The sequence below is a fragment of the Apteryx rowi genome, unplaced genomic scaffold (genome assembly GCF_003343035.1).
Source record: "Apteryx rowi isolate R43461 unplaced genomic scaffold, aptRow1 scaffold_665, whole genome shotgun sequence".
Taxonomy (NCBI): Eukaryota; Metazoa; Chordata; class Aves; order Apterygiformes; family Apterygidae; genus Apteryx; species Apteryx rowi.
In genome coordinates this window covers 87,554-106,914 of record NW_020450944.1, presented here as the reverse complement: position 1 = coordinate 106,914, position 19,361 = coordinate 87,554, and the positions used below count along the sequence as shown (strand labels likewise).

At 49.1% G+C, this 19,361-nt stretch overlaps 1 protein-coding gene across 2 annotated transcripts in view; it reads right to left on the bottom strand.

Annotated features, from left to right (window-relative positions):
- Nucleotides 1-19,361, bottom strand: part of HDAC7 (histone deacetylase 7) — a 126,244-nt gene that overhangs the window by 77,621 nt on the left and 29,262 nt on the right. The window lies entirely within an intron of this gene.

The window sequence follows — 19,361 nt, the reverse complement described above, 5'->3', positions numbered from 1 at the left end:
GGTGCTGCCCCGGGGCTCGCGCACCTGGCACCGAACCGGGGTTCACGCACTCGGGGTTCAAACAGGGTTCATGCGCTTGGGGCTGACTTGGGATCATGTGCTTGGGGCCAAAACGGGCTTCAGGCACTCGGGACCGGCCCGGCGCTCACGTCCTTGGGACCCCAATGGGGTTCACGTGCTTGGGGACGCAGTGGGATTTGTGCGTTCGGGGCTGAAATGGGCTTCACGCGCTCGTAGTCGGCAACGCGAGCGTGCAAGGCCTGCCGGCCGACGCCGTATCAGGCCCGCTGCGCGAGCGGGCGGGAAAGCGCCTCCCGGGTGCTCGCGCCGAGCCCTGAGCTGAGTTCCCCACTGCCTTGCCCTCACCCTGGCTCTGGCTGCTGCCAGTTGCGTGATGCACCCGCACGCACAGAGCAGCCGGCACCAGAAAAAAGCATGTTCGATGCTGCGGGGAGCAGCTGCCACCGCCACCGAAATAGCTAAAAGCATTTGCGGGTGACAGTTTAACTGCTGTGGCAGCTACATTTGGAGGATGGCTTTGTCTCAGCTGTGTTTGTTTGGCCACGTGATACAGACCTTAGGAATGGCAATCTGCATGCTTGCTTTCGAATGGAAGCTATTTCAGTTCTTTTTCAGCATCGCGGTAAAGTCACGCGTTCTGTGTGGCGCATAAGGGGCTTGGTGAATTTAACCTCCGCAGGTTCAACGGCTCCTTCTCGCCAACCCTCGTGCATTCGGTCCTACCATGCTGAATGCTGCAGAGGTTGCAGTGCTGCTCGGAAACACACTGAGAGCCCATCTCCTCTGGGCCATGCTGGTCCTCGGGCTGGGCTGAGTTCTGCAGGAAAGTTCGACTGCCAAACCTACCCCCTGCACTTGGCCCAGGTCTTCAAGCGAACCAGGTACCGAGTAGGATCTTGAAGACACATCTTAGGAAGATATCTTGACGTTAAGGTGCAGGCACATGGGCTGAGAGGCAAGAAAAGCTTCCTTGCTATGATCCGCGCTGGCAAGGCTAGGACAGCAAAGGACCCAGTGTGAGGCACTTCTTGAACCTGAGGGGGTGAGTGGGAAAAGCCTGGTCCAACCTGCTGCCCATCAGCAAACCTTAGGAGTGTGCAGGACTGCAGCTTTCTTTCTAATGGAAAATTTGGCACTTGTTACCCAGAGGCTGTGTGTCCTTGCGGTGTTAGTTATTACAGCTTATAAATCCCAAATGAAGAAAATTTAAGGGTCAGGATGGTTACATGCAGGAACTTAAGGAACTCGCCTCTTGCAGCAAGAGCTTTCAGTAAGAAACTTTGCTGTTACTGCAGCTTTTTATCTTGCTTCCCAAACCTCCCTGCTTGAGCAGAATGGTGTCCTTTCACTAGAGAGCCTCGTATGATTCACAGACGTATTTAAAAAGGAAAAACTAGGAACTGCACATCTCAAATCTCTTGCAGCTGGATCCTGAGCCCAGACTTACTCCCTTAATTAGGTTTTGGAAAAGACTCTTGCACCACGGATTTACTTTCAAAATCTGAAATCCAGCAAATTCCGCAATTAGGGCTATGTGGTAGTGCCAGTGCATAGCACGCAAAGCTGAAGAGAGGCTGAAAACATGAGGCTCTCTTTGGCAGATTGGCACTGTTTCCTGCACATTTCCCTTGGGACTTGGTCACTGATGACACTTCCTTTCAAGTGGTCACATCATTTAGATTTGATGCATCCGGCTTGTAAAAATACGGGTGGCTCCAGAAAGATATGGGATATGCAAGCAGGAAAGAGCCGTAAAGCTTGCCAGCCTTTTCTGTTACTGGTTATGTTACTGTCTTAAGTGTATTATTTTTGAAAACGAAATAATATTAATTCAGGATATTATCAGGATCACAGTCTGCCATAACCTTAAGAAGCCTAACAGCTCTTTATTTGAAGTTGAGCCAAACTCTTCTTTGCAGAGCAATATTTTCAGGTGCTCTAAAATCCACATGAATATTTAGGTTGTCTTGCAGACAAGCGTGCATTGCTGGCATGTAGCTAAGGGTTAGACTGTGGGGCATTTTGGAGTCATTAGCCAAGGGATGCCACAGTTATGGGCTGGAGAAAGGGGACCTGTCATAACTTTTCCTAGTTTGCTTGTTTTTTTATGAACTCCATTGGTTCCAGCTGATGGACTGAGTTCTAACAAATGCACCTGGACTATCAGATTTGATATCATCTGAAGTAGTTGATGAACTTGGATATCTCATCTACTTGGTAAAAACTCCATGCAGTGAACTACTGAGCTGTCATCATCCACTGGTCATGGGCTCCCAGAAGGGATGGTGAGAAGGAGCCTGTGGAGGCCTCCAGTCCAGCCTCCCRCTCAGGGTAGGACTATCCCCAACACTAAAGCAAGGTGGTCATGGCTTTGCCTCGATGAGTCTGGTCATCTCCAAGGATGGGAACCTCCACCCCTCTGTGTGCCCATTCCCGGGCTGTGAAACGTCTCTGATTGTCCAAACTGTATCTCCCAAATGCATTTTGTGGCTGTTGCCTTTTGTTATATTATGTGGCACCGTTGAGAATTGTTTGACTCTGCTGCCTTTGTATTTGGCCTCAGGTAGCGGCAGGCTGTAATTAGACCCCCTTCTTCATCTCCTCTTCACCACACTAAATCAGGCCAGCTCCCCTCCCTTCTTCTTGCAGGCCCTTGCTCTTCCCCCGACCTGATTTTGATAGCTCTACTGTAATTGCAGTAACCATTAGAGCTGGGCCCAGAACTCAGATTTCCCACCCATGGGAGCACCTGGGAGCACCCTCATTCCCAGGAGGGGGGAGCCACATTGTCTCATTCTCTCCCAATAAATACATTATTATTTTATATAGAGCAGACCTGCTTCAACAGGAGGGACTGTGAGCAGCTCATTCCAGCAATCCCTCAGCCTGGTGGTTAGAATGACCCAAGGGTGGGAATATGGGTTTAAATGCCTGCCAGTAGCAGCTGAGGTTAACCTTGAGTCACCTCCATCCCGGACGAATGTCCAGGCCACTGAGCTGCTGAGAAAATGGACAGCAAACGAGCTGGCGGAAGGCCCTAACCTGAGGAGAGCTTTGTAAACCTAATTGGAGATAGGCACTTCCGCATAGCCCCGAGTAAAACTCCTAAATTGCATAAAATTGCAGACTTAAGACACACCTTTCTCCTCAGTGTTTTCTAGTGACTAGTTGTTTCTTCACCTCGTTCTGGTTTTGGGCCGTGGCTCTGCTGTCAGCCTGCTGCGGGAGCTCACTCTACAGACTCTCCTGGAAGTTAATTTTGGCCAGGACGTGGTGTTTTGCTAATGTGCATCTGCAAGAGAGCTGCATGTGGAAGCAGAGCGGTGGGATAGAGAGGTTCTGGCAACTTTAGTTCCACTTGCAGCCGGGCACAACGGGATGAGAATAGGATGAACTGAAGAGGGGACAGGGAGAGCATCTGCACTCAGTGCAAGGTGGGGACTCTGACATCTCAAATGAAGAAACAGGCTAATTCACCAGAAATGGGGGCGGGGGGGGTGCACAGGAACTCAAAATCCCATTCAAAGGCACTACAGCACCATCTGAGATTTCCTTACTGACTGCGCAGGGAACAGTTTGCAATGGCAGTTATTTGAAGAGGCTCCGCTCTGCAATAGGACAGCTGCATTTCCAGGAAATCCAAAGAGGGGAGATTCTCTGACCACTGAATTACACTTCTCCTTTTCCAAAGAAGAAATCACTTAAGATGCAGAGCAAAGCCCTGCCCATCCTAGAGTAAGGAGACCTGGATGAGACTGCTTCTCAGCTGCAGTACCCCTCATCTCTGGAGTTCAATCAGTGCAGATTCAGTGAGGTAAACATTGAAGCATGGGTAGACAGTGGCTGTGTTTTTACTGAGCTGTTTTGCTCGTTCTTACAATGTGAGAACAGAATATGGGAAGTTACATATAAAGCATGCATGTGTGCACACAGGCTGGCACACAGTTGTAAGCCCCAGTTACCAAGGAGTTATTTTCAGCGCCTTCTGAAGCTAGGAGGCTCAAACTGCAGCTGCTCACGGTGAATCTAACCTTTGGGGCTTTCTCTTTCCCTTTCATTTATGCCAGTTTTCTTCTGGATCAGCCTTTCCTTCCCTAAAACTCTCAAGACCTCATTTATCCACAGCTTCATCTTGGAAATCCCTGGCAAAAGCTCCTCTGAGAAGATGCAGGAATCTCAGAGCATCTGCTTCAGCACCTGATAGCAATACAGTCAGTATCAAAGACGGAGGGAGGGGACAAAGGTTTTTTTTACTAACTCATAGTTACTGAGGTTATGCTTAATGCTTCTCTGATTTGGACAATAACACCAGAACAGAAGTTCTGTTCATTTAAGATGATTGAAAATGAATCCTGAACCAAAGCTGTGGGAGATACTGGAATAGGAAAACCTCAGAAGAAGTGTCTGTGGAGGAAGCAGGACAGCAGGGGAAGAAGCACTCATGTCCTTGATTTCTCCAGCTGCAAAAGTGCTGGCCATTTCCCAAGTTAGTGAAGAAGTCAGTGCATGGGTGGGGGCTGCTGGAGGTTCAGATCTACACCGGGAAGGCAGCCTGTGCGTTTGTACATGCGTGCATAGGGGTATGAGCGGTGCTTTGGGACTGCAGGAGGACCACCCTGCAAAGCGAAGCAGTGACAAGAGGGACAAGGCGAGGTGCTAAGGCCGCACGAAGGCCTCTGCGTCATCTCTCCGGCTGCACAAACAATGGGAAACCAGTGCACGGTGCCAGGAACATGGGACGTGTGAGCTGCCTTGCCCCTGCTGGCGAACACCGAGCGGGCTCGCAGGCATCCCCAAGCTCAGTGGGGATGCTAGGGCTCACCTGAGCATCGCCTAGCCCGGCTGGGTGGTCTGCATTTTGAACCTGCTCTTTCCGCTCCTCACACAACCCACAGATGCCTTGAGGAGCAGAGTTTGCCCCAAGCTGTCAGGGCCCCTGACCTACTTTGCAGTCATTCACTGGTGGTGATGTTAACATGCTCCCTGAGCCCTGAACAACAGCAAAATCACCATGGCAACGTTTTTATGACTAACAGCTCATTCTGAGAACAGTCAATAACTTCACAATGTAAGTCCCAGCAGGCCACGCTCTGACAAATTTGCATATTACTAAGCGGAGCCAATCAAAGGTGAGATTGATTTGGAGCTTTCTCTATGGTTCATGTTGGAGCAGCAGTGAGAGAGAAGGTTTTGTCAGCCTCATCCAGCCCTTTCTCCTGCTCAGTGCCCTAAATCCCCTTAATTTCATCCTTCTGCACTCTCCCACTCTGCCCCAAACTCTTCCTTGTAGACAGCAACAACCTCCGTTGTGTCATGGTCCCTCTTGGCCTGCCTGTTGAGGATGCCTCCGAGACAGCGGAGGCTGTCACAGTTTCTTAGTGAAGCTGCTCATGTAGGGCTCAGATATGTTGAGAGAAGCAATTTGGTAGTTGACCTCTCTGAGCTGAACCAGTTCCTTCATTCCTAAAGATTGCTCCCCCCTCTTTCTAGTAAAACACATGGGAATCTACCCCAGGGACATCTCAAATGAAGCTGGTGTTTTTCTCTTATAAACTAATGGTCCAGATGGAAAGATCAAATTTGGGGCTGATTGGAAAATCTTTGACAGCTTTAAGAGGCTTTGAATTTGGCTCTGAAATTTATGATTTTTCTTCATACATTTTGCAAATACAAAGAGCTGTAGCTAATAATGGCCTGAAGTTGGGATATCTCAGCAAATGGCTTCCTGAACACTCAGAGAGTTTGTTCTCCTACCAGTCACTTAAGTGAGCAAACCTGCAGGGTGGCAGTGAGGAGCAATGGGAACTCCCTTTACCACATGCAAGGCTGGGTTTTCTCATTAGAGCCTAATTCAGAAATTACCTATGCATAAAGAGCAAAACCCATCCCTAGCAGCAAAACCCATCCCGCAGAGAACTTCCTCCATACAGATATAGGATAAGACCAAAGATCAAATTGAAGTTCTTGGAGGATTAAACCCACTGGCAGCCCTGGAGGATGGGGTCAATCAAGATTATTCAAACAAGACTATTTTGGAAGTTCAGCCAGTAATTTTAGCCTGGAAAGCAGAGAGGCACCACTTCCCTTTCTCTCTTGATTCTCTCCTCCCTTAGAGACCATTGCCAAAAAGGCCAGGGATCTGCTTTGCTGAGGCCGGGCAGGGGGACATGTGCAGAACCCGTTGTCAGTTGTGAAAGAAATGTGCTATTTTGATCAGAGCAGATGAATGTGCTTCACCCCCACACATTGTGCAATCCTCAGACTACCGGCACAAGAAACAAAGACGGTAAAAGCTGTCTGGACTCGTCCAAACACTTCACCTGCCTACTACCCCGCTCATGTGCAAGCGGGGAGGCTTTCTGCAGCATCCCTGTGCTCAGACCAGATGCTCAGGGGAGCTGGGGCTGAGAAGGGGAGAGCAAGAAGAAGGTCTTGGTCTGCCTGGGAGAGGGGGAAGTAGGATAGGCACAGGTTGGGGTTCCCCACCGAAGTTTTCGCTGAGCAGCAGAGTGTGCTTTTCCAGATCCCACCCATCACACAATGCTCTTGAGTTGCATGGTGAGCCAGAGATACCCAGAAAGTACGAGGATAAGGCTGGGAATATTCCTAGGCCTGGTTCTGTGGTGACGCCAGTGGTCGGTCAGCCCTATGGACTGGGGGTACACTCCTGGCTCCTCAAGTGGCACGAGCTCAGCCCTGGTGTGGGACCCCAGCACCCTGCAGCACCCATTGCAGAGCACAGCAGTTCCCAGCAGGGACCATACAAAGCAAGGATGTCCTATGAGCCTCTGCACACGCACGTACAGGGCTTCCTAGCTGTGCAGGCACAGGTGGAGGCCGTGCACAAGTTAGGCTGTACCACAAAAGAGCCAGGCATATTCACAGGGAAGACCTGTGCCTGGGGAAGTGGGGGTGGGGGAGAGCCACTGGGGGAGACCCAAAGCAGTGCCAGTGCTACAGGGCCAGGGCTCGAGACTGGGGGCACGTGGCAGGCCAGCAAGGTCCTATTCTCAGCAGTTTCCCTGGTGTCTTCTGGGCTGTGTCCATCCTGCCAGGGGTTTCTCTGAGACCATCAACCCACCTCTAGCTCCTGTCCACCCAAGAGTCTGTGCTCAGGGCTCCAGCGCCCAAGACCTGATCTCGTTCCCATGCGTGCTCTGCAGCCTCTCTGCCCACTGCAAGCAGGAATGTCTTGAAAAGCAAGAGGCCACGTAGGTGGTGGCTGCAGCAGGTGAGGAGTGACTCCAGCTTTCCTCATAGGCGGTTTCGATCAGACGAGAGCAATGCTCCCCTGAGGAGAGCTTCTTGTCACATGTGCTTAGCTCCCAGGCCCACCCCATTTTATAGAGCTGCACTTGGCAGGGCCTTTGGATGTGTGGAAGCGTCTGGGAATCTGGGCCTCTGCCAGCTTTCTCCTGGCACAGGTCTGTCTTAATCTGAGCCCTGGGAACAGAAAGCTCCCCAGTATCTCCATGGTGGTGTGCACAGGCAACTGGATGAACGCATGGCTGCTGCAGACATTGGAAGGCTGTGGGTGAGCATGGAGTTCCTACTGATCACAGGGAAGAACCTGATACCATCAGGGACAAAACAGGCACCAGCCCCCCTCCAGGGACTGATTACATCCCCCATGGCTCCCTAATCTCTGGAGCAAGATGAGAGGCAGAGTGAACATGAGAGGAGAGCACACAGAGCTGCTGCAGCCAAAACCTCTGGCCTTGGGGACACCACAGCATCCTCTCCCCTGGCTTTGTGCTGAGCATCCTCCTCCTCCCTCCATTCACACACTGACCATCCCAAAAACACAGCTCCTTCCACCTCTCTGTCCTGGAACCAGAAAGCTCCACTCTCATTAGTGCCAGTCCATGTCTGTGCATGGTCCAGGGCTCCACAGCCACCTGTGGGCCTCACAGAATATTAAATGAAGGTTTCTTATGCTCTGCGGTGTAAAATGTTGCTATGCTGGTTTGGAATACACTTTGGCCTCCCTGGGCTGCAGCAGGAACTCACAGTTTGGTGAGAGGGTAGTTTAGCCACATTACAAGGTGCTGAAAATCACTCTTTGCTCCTGCTCAGTAAAGCTATAGACTCCCTGCTAATGCCACTGTCATTTTTGCACTGAGCTTGTTCACATCTTCCATGTACAACTCAAGGCAGGAACATTATGTACTCAAACAGGGTGTGTGGGGAAGATAAAGGCTGCCTCTGCTCCCCGCAGCCACTCCAGCTCCGTCATAACAGAGCAGGACCAAAGCTAACACAGCATCCAAGGTAGCACGGCTCCACACTGGTGGATTTGGAGATGTGATTAAAAGGAAAACCTGCTCTGTTTTCTCAGATCCTATCTGCAAATCTCCCTCCTGATGGCCTCAAGTCTCTCAACAGCCTCCTGTCTGTTATGTTTGAGAGCCCTGGACAGGCATTACCTGGCATCCTTCTACAAATGGCTTTTCCAAAGCAGCCTGCAGCTGCAAATGTAGTGGGGAACCTGCACATATTGCTGTCTTTGCTTGGCACCCAAATAGGAGTTACAGCGCTCTAGCAGCCCCTACCTTTCTATCATAGGCCTTCTCCTGTTTCCCCCTCTCTTTCGTCAGGGATTAAATCTGGGATGCTCAGGACTGCTTGAGGCCAGCCTGTTGAGCCTGCCATCACCAGCAGGCAGCAGCGGGACTGGCTGACCCAGCAAGCAGGTGGGAGGTGGGTGAGTTGCTGACTTGGGCACAAGAGTGCTTGATGCCTTTTTATTTGCTGATGTATGATACGAGAGCAGCCAGAGCAGCAACTCACACCCTGTATTGGGTAATGCTCAGCTGGGCTGGGAAAGAGGCTCGGAGCAGTGCTTAGAGTAAACAGGCTGCCATGGTGGGTGATCAGGTCTTCAGCCTGGGTCCTGGGCACTAAAGGGTTACAGTGATCAGCTCAGACCTTTATGTTTAGTATTTCTCCCAAGAGACCAAAACAGGTCAGCTGGAGGGTCACAGCTGTATCAGTGACGGAAGCAGGGCCAGGGTAGGGGCTGAGCAGACGCAGCTCGCATCCATACTGGGGAAGCATTGGCCCACTCCCTGGCATGGTTTTGGTCCCTGGTGGTTGCATCCGGCCTGAAAATGCTGGGCAAGGCTGAGGCTGTGCTGCAGAGCAATGAGAATGGTAACCATGCAGATTCAAGCTGTACGAGTGCGTTTGGGCTAGAGAACGTATGCATACAGCCATGGAGTCTGGAAGGAGACAGCCTTCCCTTGAGAGTCTTAGATCGATCACATGCAGCATTAGTCCCTGGTTAGTTAATTCTCCATCGTCTGGGAGGTGACAAGATTGAAGCGACCAGTGCCAGAGCACAACAGCAATAGCTGCCGCAGGAGAGCAAGCCGGAGCATGGCAATGTGTCAGTGCTGGAGTCAGCATGAGGCACCAACAGAGACAGATGTGTCCTGAAATATGAGTGCACCAGATTCCTGGCCCATACAAGAGCTCTGCAAAGTTATAACTAAAGCTTAACTTAAAGATAGCATTCAGCATTTAAACTTCTTTACTTTCATTCAGTAAATGTAAAACCACTCATATTTAAATGTAAAATGCTGGGAGCATGCACATACTCTGCATACAGGAACTAGATACTCATATAACAGCTTTTTTCCTCCGCAGATCTTGCACCGCCTCTGAGTACAGAGCAGAGGGACAACCCTCCATACAGATCCAGCTGGGACATGGGGACTGAGGACCCTCAAAGATCTCAAAGCACTCGTTAGACAACCAAAATGGCAGAAACCGTCAGAGGGCTGGGATCAGCCAGACCGTTTCCCCACGAACTCTCTTTCTTCCGTGTGTTCTTTTAACTGAACAATGACATTTGTTTGGCAGCCCAGAAGTTTGTTTTAAATAGACACTCCTTGAATAAGACCTACAAAAATACCTTCGTCCGTCCTTCTGCTGAGCGTAAAACCACAGCTACAGCAAAGAGGAACCTTCTACTTAAAAAATCACACTTCTGCCTGACTGTTTCACCCTCTTGTTGTTATTAGCGCTTCTGTGCGTTGCGCAAAGTGAACGGCAATTAGAGGAAAGGGGTGATGTGTGTCAGTCTGTTTACTCCAGGTTTGCAGCCCCTGGGCGGAGTGCGTCCCTGCAGTCAGCTTCCCCTGTTGCTTTTGTGGGTCTTTCGTACAGCCCCAGGGGAGAGAAAAACATTTGTTTTAAAAACAGGAAAATGTGATTGTAAAACCACAACAATGGGCTGGGGAAGGACCCAGAGCAGCTCTGAATTTAGCTTTCGAAACAGCCTTCAAATTGACTAAATGTTTCTGTAACAAACACACTGTCCATGTCCCTGGGCTGCACGCCCTCTTCCGACTCTGTGAACTAATGCAATAAGTCGATGTCTTTGGTGGATCTCTTGCAGCTAGGTGCTAAAGCTTTATCTCCATGTTCAAGCCTCCTCCTCACTGTAGCCTGAAGGACTGCTGGGATAAACAAGAGCAGAGACAACCCAGTGGGTTCCCCACTCTAAATCCCCTGGAAGCAAGCCAAAGCCCAGTTTAAATAGGATTTTATATAGACCACTGGCTTTTTTATTTTCAAAATATACTTAAAAGCAACTCTGATGTGGTAACTACGTGAAAGCCCATCACATGGACACATATGTTGACTGCTACCTGCTCTTGCTTGTCACTTCCATTACAGAAGCTCAGACCAAGCAGGTTTATGGAAAGGAGCTGTATAGGATTACAGCATAGTTTGCAAATGTTACCACCTGAGTGACTGGAAATTGTTTATTTCCCTTTAAAATACCCAGAGGGCTTGTATCCAGATAAAGAAATAATAGCCGGCAAAACTGTGTTTTCCTAAACACCAGCAGAATGAACAAAAGCGTCTGGTACGCTCTGGGCACCGTGTGCTCCCGGTGTTGTGAGCTGCTGGGCAGCTTGGCATCAAAAGCTGTAACCCTCCCTTCTGGGCCACACGGTCCAGAGTCTACATCTCCAGTGTGTGGAGTCTCTGGATCTCCACTATCAGGTTATTGTGCATCTATAGTGACAAAGTAACTTTTATCAGCACCAGTATTTACCATAAGGGCGGGTCTTGGGGCCACCTGAATATGCTTCGCTCTAAAGGTTCATTTCTAAAATAGTCCAGATGACTCATGCCCTAGAAAAGCTGTTTCTCTTTGTTGACTTTAACATGATGCCCAGGTGAAGACATCTAAAGTAAAGTGAGATGAATTCATGCCTTCAGAAAAGTCCTACTGTCAAATCTATGTGCTTGGCTATTCTGTTTGTGCCACTTCTCCAAAACACACTGCTGAAGGCACAAGGACACAGTCTTAAACACACAATAGCCTGCTGTGAGCAAACCAGGGTATTGAGCTGCTCTTGTGGCTAGTGGACCAAGAACATAACAAACTATTTACAGGTTTTAACTTTTTGATACTAACTGGTTGTAGCTTGTAATGTGGATCTGTGTTCAAATCCTGCTTCTGATCTGTGCAGAGAAACATTTAAGACTGCACTAAAATGGATAGCCACAAGAATTCAGGGCTCAGGGAGTGAGGATCAAGTTAAATAAAGAACAACAGGATGAACATGATCTCCTAGTTTGGCGATGTGCTTAGGAGAGCAAATGAAATCCTTGGGTAGATAAGCAGAGTAGGTCAACGATCCTATTTCAGCATGCAACGCTTGTGTGACCCTTACTGAATACTGAACCTGCTCTGGCTCTGCAATACAGCTCTGGTAGCTGACCTTGAAAAAGGGTGGTCAGACATTAGAGGGGTTAAATAAAGATTCACTGCCTGTAAATCCTGCCTTATAGAAGGAGTCAGAAAAGCACATTCCACTGTGTGCCTTCAAGAGAAGGTTAAGGAATGAGTAAATTGTGATCTGGGATATTTGCACAGGGACAATATTTCTTGGTGCAGGAGAAACTTTATTGTCCAAAAGCCGAACAAGATCCAAACTAAGGTAAACAAATTCCAGTAAGAAATAAGGAGCATTTAAGGGCTGTTATAATTTGTCCAGGGGCACAATGTTTTCTCCATCAATTCAACAGCTTGAATCAATCTGCTTGAATCACCTGTTTTCTGATTAATAACAGTACTTAAACTCGCCAAAGTGTTCAAGGCTTGATACAGGGAACACTGTGAGGTCCTCGGATTGAGCTAGAGAGGAGCCAGGAGGGACGCCTGAATTTAACAGGTCCATGTGAAAGCTGGCAAACACAGGAAAATGCAGCCATACACATGCATGCGGATTCAGACATGTTCAAAGATGCCAGCATGCACAAAGGGTACATGGCACATTCAGACATGAACTAATACATCATATCCCACAGAGATTGTTTTGTACACATATACACAGGTTTCCCTTGAAAAGGGAAGACCAATATGTCTCTGAGCTTCATGGCAGCAACCACACTGTCCCTTTAGCCTGGAAAGATCTACCTGGAGAGACAGAGAGCTGTCTCCGTAGTTGGCAAAGTGGCCGCACCACCAGACTAGGCGGGCCTGTAGGGAAAGATGGATTTTTTCCTCTCAAAAAGGCTCAGAAAACACATCAGGAATGAACGTGCTAGTAAATCTTTCCACCAAGTAAGCTATGATCTCAGTTCCCAGCCCATCTGCAGAGGCTGGAGGCAAGGCCTGTGTGCAAATGCTCAGCTCCTTGGTGCGGATGTCAGCAGCACAGATCGGTGATGTGGAATGGATTATGTCATTCTCAGAGCTTGCTGAGAGAGGCACACTGAGAAAGCAAGGAGCTGGACACCCCAGTGGGTTCCCAGATGGCTTCCCAGGTCAGAGAGATGGAGAATGTGGCATGGCTCTGCTGTGACATGAGATGCAAGTGCTGTGGGGAGGAGGCATGAGGCAGAGGTTGGAGAGGAGGTCTCCCAACCAGAGCCCTGAGGAGACACCTGCTCATTTTGTGCTGAATTGTCCTCTGTTGAGCATGATGGCTTCCTACAGGGCATGGCCAACACCCTCTTCTGCATCCCTCTGGGGTGAGATTCCTGCCACACATGAGGGGGAAGTATTTATGATGGTCAGGGACCTGGGTGGGAGCAGGATGTGCAAGCTGCTGCTAGCAGATGGTTCAAGATGTGAGAACATAAGGAGCAAAACTCCTACTATGGCCAGTAGAGTAGTCAGGATCATAGGGTAATTCAGTTTGGAAGGGGCCTCTGGAGGTCTCTAGTTCAACCTCCTGCTCAAAACATGGTCAAGTATGAAATCAGAGTAGGTTGCTCAGAGCTTTATCAAATCTGATCTTGAAAATGTCCAAGTATGCACACTGTACAACCTCTCTAGGCAACCTATTTCAATGCTTGACCATCCTCATGAAGAAGAAGCCCCCCCTCATGTCCAGTAAGAACCTCTCTTATTTCAATTTATGCCCATTGTTGCTCCTTCTCCCACCACATGAAAAGCCTTGCTCCAGCCATGCAGTGCAGATACCCAGGGCATGACTGCAGAGTGGCTGTGAAACACGGGTATCCAGAGCCCACTGCACTGGCCAGCAAAGCAGTTGTGCAATGCAGGAACCCAGAATATCCCTGCCGAGCAGTTCAATACACATACCCAGAGACACCATGGTTGGCAGTGCAGTTATGCAGTGCAGGTACGCAGAACATCATCACTGTGAGTGACTGTGCAGTGCAGGAACCCAGAGCATCAATGCTACAACTGATGCCAGATCAYTCCCCATAACATAATCTAATCTGAGGATCTGAAAGCGTGTTACAAAAGTGGGTCAAGCTTCTCACCTGGAGCACAAGCAGACCCAGGGCAGACACAGACAGAGACAGTGCCACCAGGTGGACACAGATACATGTACAGATGCACTTGCAGACTGCTTGGAAACATCCATCGCTCATACTCTGTGTCAGTGAAGTTGCTGATCCAAGGTAACTCAGTGAGGGAAAGATAACCATGGGCTCCTGACCCCCTGGGTAATTCATCAGGGGATGCTTCCACCCAAACAATCCACCTTCTGAACTCAGTTTGGGCACCAGCTCTCTTCCAATTCTCCCAGTCCCCAGAGAAGGTCTGATACCAAAATGTTTGTCAGTAGGAACTAGCTGAGCTCAGGACACCAGCCTTTCTGAAGTGCTGACTCTCAGACACAACAAGCCTGTAATTATTACTAGAGACAACTGGTAGTACTAGGAGACACCCAAGTTACCTTTATCACCAGCTCCTCTTCAGAGCTGCTGGGGAAGGTCTGCAGATCTCTCTGACTCTCACTTGTAACACCATCTATTTTTGTATTTGTATTATTTCCACTCTGCTATTGTAATTTAGCCCATCCCGAAGGCAACCATTTGAGAGCAATCAATGAGCTGTCAAATTTCCTAGCGTATCCAAATGTGCTGACTGATTTGAGTGCTGCATTTTCAGGGATGCTCCCCACCCTGTGGGCCCAGTCACACCCCCACTCCCATCTCCTACAAGATGCAGGACCTCAGCATCTGTGAGAGCCACAGAGGGGCCCAAACTGGCTTCAGACAACTGCAGTGCCCCAAAATAGTCCCATTCAGAGAATTAAAGAGGAAGACCAAAGAGGAAAATAAAAAGAATTGGGGGAAGAGAGAGGTCTAAAACCCCTGAGCAAGGATGAGCCCAAAGGCTGCTGAGCAGCCACATCCCTCCCACAGTTAGGCCATCTTCAGAAAGAGGCCAGTCCTGGCAGCTTTTGCTTTTAACTTACCCAAATGTCCCCGTGACAGAGATGGTGAGAGAAGAACACCTCCAGCTGGCGGTGCTTCTCCCAGGAGCTTCCCCCATGGAGCTGAGAGCAGAACTGAGCCTGCCTCCACCCCGTCCTGGAACAGCCCTTTGGACCCATCACGCACCTGGACCTCCCAAGCTTGAATCCTGCGCCTGCCTCTGATCTGCAGGGGCTGATGACTCTCTGCTCCGCTTCTCCCATCTGTAATGTCAGGGCAATGCTGTCACCTAGCTCCCAGGAAGGTGTGTGCCTGGAAATGCATTACTGATGTGCTGAGTCTGGACGGCACAGGCTGCTTTCCTCATGCTGGGGGGGCCTTTTCAGCATCTGAATCCATCTCATGTGACATTCCTGAATCCATAGCCAGGCTAATGTGGCACTTCCAGCAAGCTTCCTGGCATCAGAAGCTCCCCTGCATGCAGCTCCTGGCAGCAAGCTCCTGCAGCTACTGCCCCAGGGAAATGGCCAGGGTCCCTGGACCACCAGGAACGGGTGATAGCAGCCCTGCAAGTAGTCTCACTGCAGAAGTGGCCAGCCCTCCAAGGGTAGGGGAGTTTTGCTCTCAAACTGATGTCATTTTTCCATTTTGTACTTGGAAGCGCTGCTGGCAGTCGTTCCACAGCCTTCCAGCCCTCTGGATGCCAGGGCAGATGAAGAAGGTCTGGAAGGGACTCCCCAGCCTAATTTCACAGCCTGCTCCAGGCAGACAGCAGCTATAGGGCTGGTGTCTGTGGCACTCACAAAGGCGAGATAGTCTCTCTGCTCTTCTCTGAGCCTTAGCTCCAGGGTTAGAGCATGGAAGTCAGAGCATGGCTCAGCCCTCTGTTCTCCTGGAACAAGTCCATGTCACTGCCATCCCACAGGGGACTTTCAGATGTAACTCTTCCCTGTGGCATTACTCAAAGCAGTTTCCAGCAGCAGCAGAAAGTGGGTGCAAAGGCAAAACCTTTGAGTGTTGGGGCATCCCTTGTGGCCTGGCTTCCTCCTGGAGCTAGTACATGTGCCAACCTTGGTAAGAGCACCAGGAGCCTGGAGTAGGTGGGAGAATAGAGGCAGCTTTGGGGAGCCTGTGGCATTGGCCTGTGGCAGGGTCATCTCTGATTTTTGGAGATGAGAGGGAAAAGACCACTGCTGTGCACTACAAACAACATTTTCAGGCTTCCCCACACCATCGCTCATGCCCACCAGCCTGCTGAGCAATCCATGGCATTGACCCCTCCTTTTCCATTCTCCTTTCCTCCAGACTGTCTCTGTGACCGATCCCAAATGGCCTATCTGTGTTTTCTGGGTGTAGTTAACACAAAGTCTCTGGAGCCGCTGGTCAAAACCCTCTGCTCCTGAAAGCCTCGTCGCCATTTCATAACCTGCCAGGAAATCTGCCAGGTGGTGATGTGGGTTGTGGCAAGTCCCCTCTGACTGCCTAGGTGTGGGCCTGGGCATCTGCCTCAGCTCAGCATCTCTCCCCCAGGCTCACCCGTGATGGGGTAGGATGGAGGCAGCAGTCAGCAAAGCCAGAGGGAGCATTCCAGGATATCTACAAGAGAAACCCAGCATCGCTCACACTGCAGGTCATGGAAACCCTGAGAGAGCGAGGGCTCGAGTGCAAGTGGACTACTCAAGACGTGTGTGTCCCCTGGCCATGGGCTGGCAGGGAGGGTAGCCAGGAGACGGTAGAAGCTGCTCTGCAGCAGCTGGCAGAGACCCAACCCTGCCTCTGGCCAGCTCCCTTCCTCTCTCAGAGAGTTTCCGGGAGAGACTTTAACACTTTGCTGGCTAAGCTGTGGCTTTGATTGCGGTTAATGGCCTCTTTGAAATGGAGCTAATAACTCTGATGAATTTTTTATTATGCCAAGAGGCAAATGAAAGTTGGAAGAATGAGGCTCTGAAGCTAGGGAGAGGCATCACAGCCAGACTGTTCTGAATTTTTCTTGGGACAGACATCAGCTGGATCCTACCATAAAGCTCCTCACGATTCACACAAGCCTCTTCAAGGGCCACTTTCTCTTAGGGGACAAAATACACTGTTATAACACACATCAGGAGATCAGAAGGTYTCAGCCCTGCTTTGAATTATTCACCTTTGGATCACCTCCTGAATTTACAGCCCTGTGCTGCCTACTCACCCTTCCCACCAATGCTTTCTTTCTGAGCCATGGAGCCCTCTGTGACCTCTTCAGGGTCCATTTCCTTTCCACCTCCTCTCGCAGAGAGCTGAAGGTGCCTTTTACCTCTCCTACAGAGCTACCCCAAAAGCAAGGAGCAAATTCATCAGAAAATACTGCCCTTGCACAACAGCCATTTCCAAAACATGCCCTAACTTGTAACTACACTGTTTTTCCTCTCCTGAGATCCTCATCATAGTACCTTTTCTGCCGCAATTGTTCACAATGGGTATAAACATTTGTAACTGGGCTATTTTTAAAACTGAGGCTTATATAATAAAGCAGACTTGTTTGAAGTTTCATTGAGCAACATTTCAGCATATTGTGGTCCCCGTTACATGGGTGCTGCCCTAGAGAGAGCTTTGAATATGACACTTTACATTTTTAAGGCACTCTTTTAATTATTATAACATCACCATTCCCATGACTATGTGATTACTCATAATTCAGATTCAAGGTAATCTTTTGGAATCTTACTGTTTTGGTAAAAAAGCCACTCAAACTCCTAATAATGAGATGTGGCTCATTCTCTGTCATTGCTACAGTGGTTTGGTACAGCCCGTGATTGCACGTTGAAGACTAGTGATAGTGATGCTTTTTCTGAACAGTGGAAACAATTTATCCAAAATCCTCATGCCAGTATTTCCCAGGAAACACAAAGAAAGACAAGGTGAACGTGAGCTGTGGATAGAAAGTTCTCAAATTGCCATCAGAGGAGCTTTTATTTGTCAAGTCTGGATCCTTTCATGCTTTCTTCATCTTATTTGCCCAGTGTCAGTTCATGGTTCTAAGTCTTTGCTCAGCCCTACCACAGCTTTCACCTGCATACATGGAGATGTTGGCCAGTCAGGACACAGAAAGATTTTTTTTTAATCCTTTTTAGCTTAACAGAAAGAATTTTTCAAATTTTTGAATGATCTCTATAGAGCTCATAAACACTCACTGTAAGAATGACCCCATCTGTGTGGTCATCTGTGCTTTATCTCTATGCTTCCTCCCTTTACTTTTTGTAAGTAAGATGGGTTTGATAACATTAAGGGCAATAGCCTAGCCACTGTGCATTGCTGTGGCTTGAACAGCTCTGTAAATTAGTTCTCTTCAGAGTGCAGAATATGTAAACTCTGCTTCTTTCAGTTGTTTTCAGTCATTAGTTGAAAGCCYTTGCAGTTTTTCTCTCTGCAAGTACGGCAGTTCGACCCAGAGGCAGACACTGTGTCTGCCTGTGCTTGCTCCCACAGCATGCAGTCTTCCCTGCCACTTCTTATCAACTCCCTGTTTGCATTTCTGCAGTCCTCTCCCTGGAGTTTTCACTTTTTCTCAGCTCTGCATATCTGTCTGGGGCTGTCATTTGCTATCCACTTGCCCAATGGCACTGCCTTGTTTTTCCACCAAAGCTTGAGATCCATCTGGTTCTCTCCTGTCCCCATTTAGATTCTTACTCCTTTTTCTAAGTTCAAATCAAGACCTCCTACAAGGTTTGTTCTCAGAAGCTGTTGTCTCTGATCCCCGTTACAGTCTCATCATGAACTACGGATTCCACAAGCCCTCCAGATTTACACATCTGACTCAGCACAATCAAAACTGTTATAAATGCCACAAAAGAGTCTCTTTTTTGAGTTCTTACATGAAACCAATATGCTTCAAAAGTTTCAGTCCTTCTAGGACTGCACTGTTCTTCAAGTGTTTTCACTAGCATCTGCTAACTCACACACAGGCTTTTAAATAAACCTACGATCTCTGATATGAAAGTATTTTTAAGCAGATATCTTTTTCCCATTTTTCCCAGGCAGCTTTCCTTAAGACCTGCAATCTTTCTGGAGCCTCCTCAGCAGCTTGCTGTGCTTCTGGCAAGCACCTGCTTATGGGCATGTCTAGCTGTGGTTCCATTTTCTCACTCAGTTCCTTCCCTCTTTCCTCTGAAGAAGCACTCAGCCTCGCTATTGGGACCTTGCCATGGTCGTAGGCGGTGTGCAAAGACAACCCTGAACTGGAGCTCATAACTGATGAAGCTTTAATATAACAAGAGGAAAGTAGCAGAGGAAAGAGTGTGTAAGAGGGGGGTCTGGTGCATCTCTCACGCCAGATTCTTGCCAACTGATTCTAATTTGCACAAACTGTTGATTGCGACCTGAGATGCTGTCTCCAGGCTGTAGAGCATGGCCCTGAGGGTGTTTTCTTGGCCTAGAAGCAGTTGTTGGAACCCTAGGCTTGAGACCCCTCCTGCATGATGACTACTAAGTTCCTCCACTTTCTTCCCCCTTTCCTAATGACCTCTCATTATGTTGTTGGGCTCCATTTTCCTTAGTGCTGTGTCCCCTTCCTCTCCTTTCTTTCTTGCTGTCTCCTTCAAAGTCTGCTTTCTCAACTGACAGGTTTGGCACATCTGCATGTCTCAGGGTGCTTTGCAACCCCCCTTCCCTCTCCCCCCCCCCACTCCGCACCTCTGCCTTGTTCA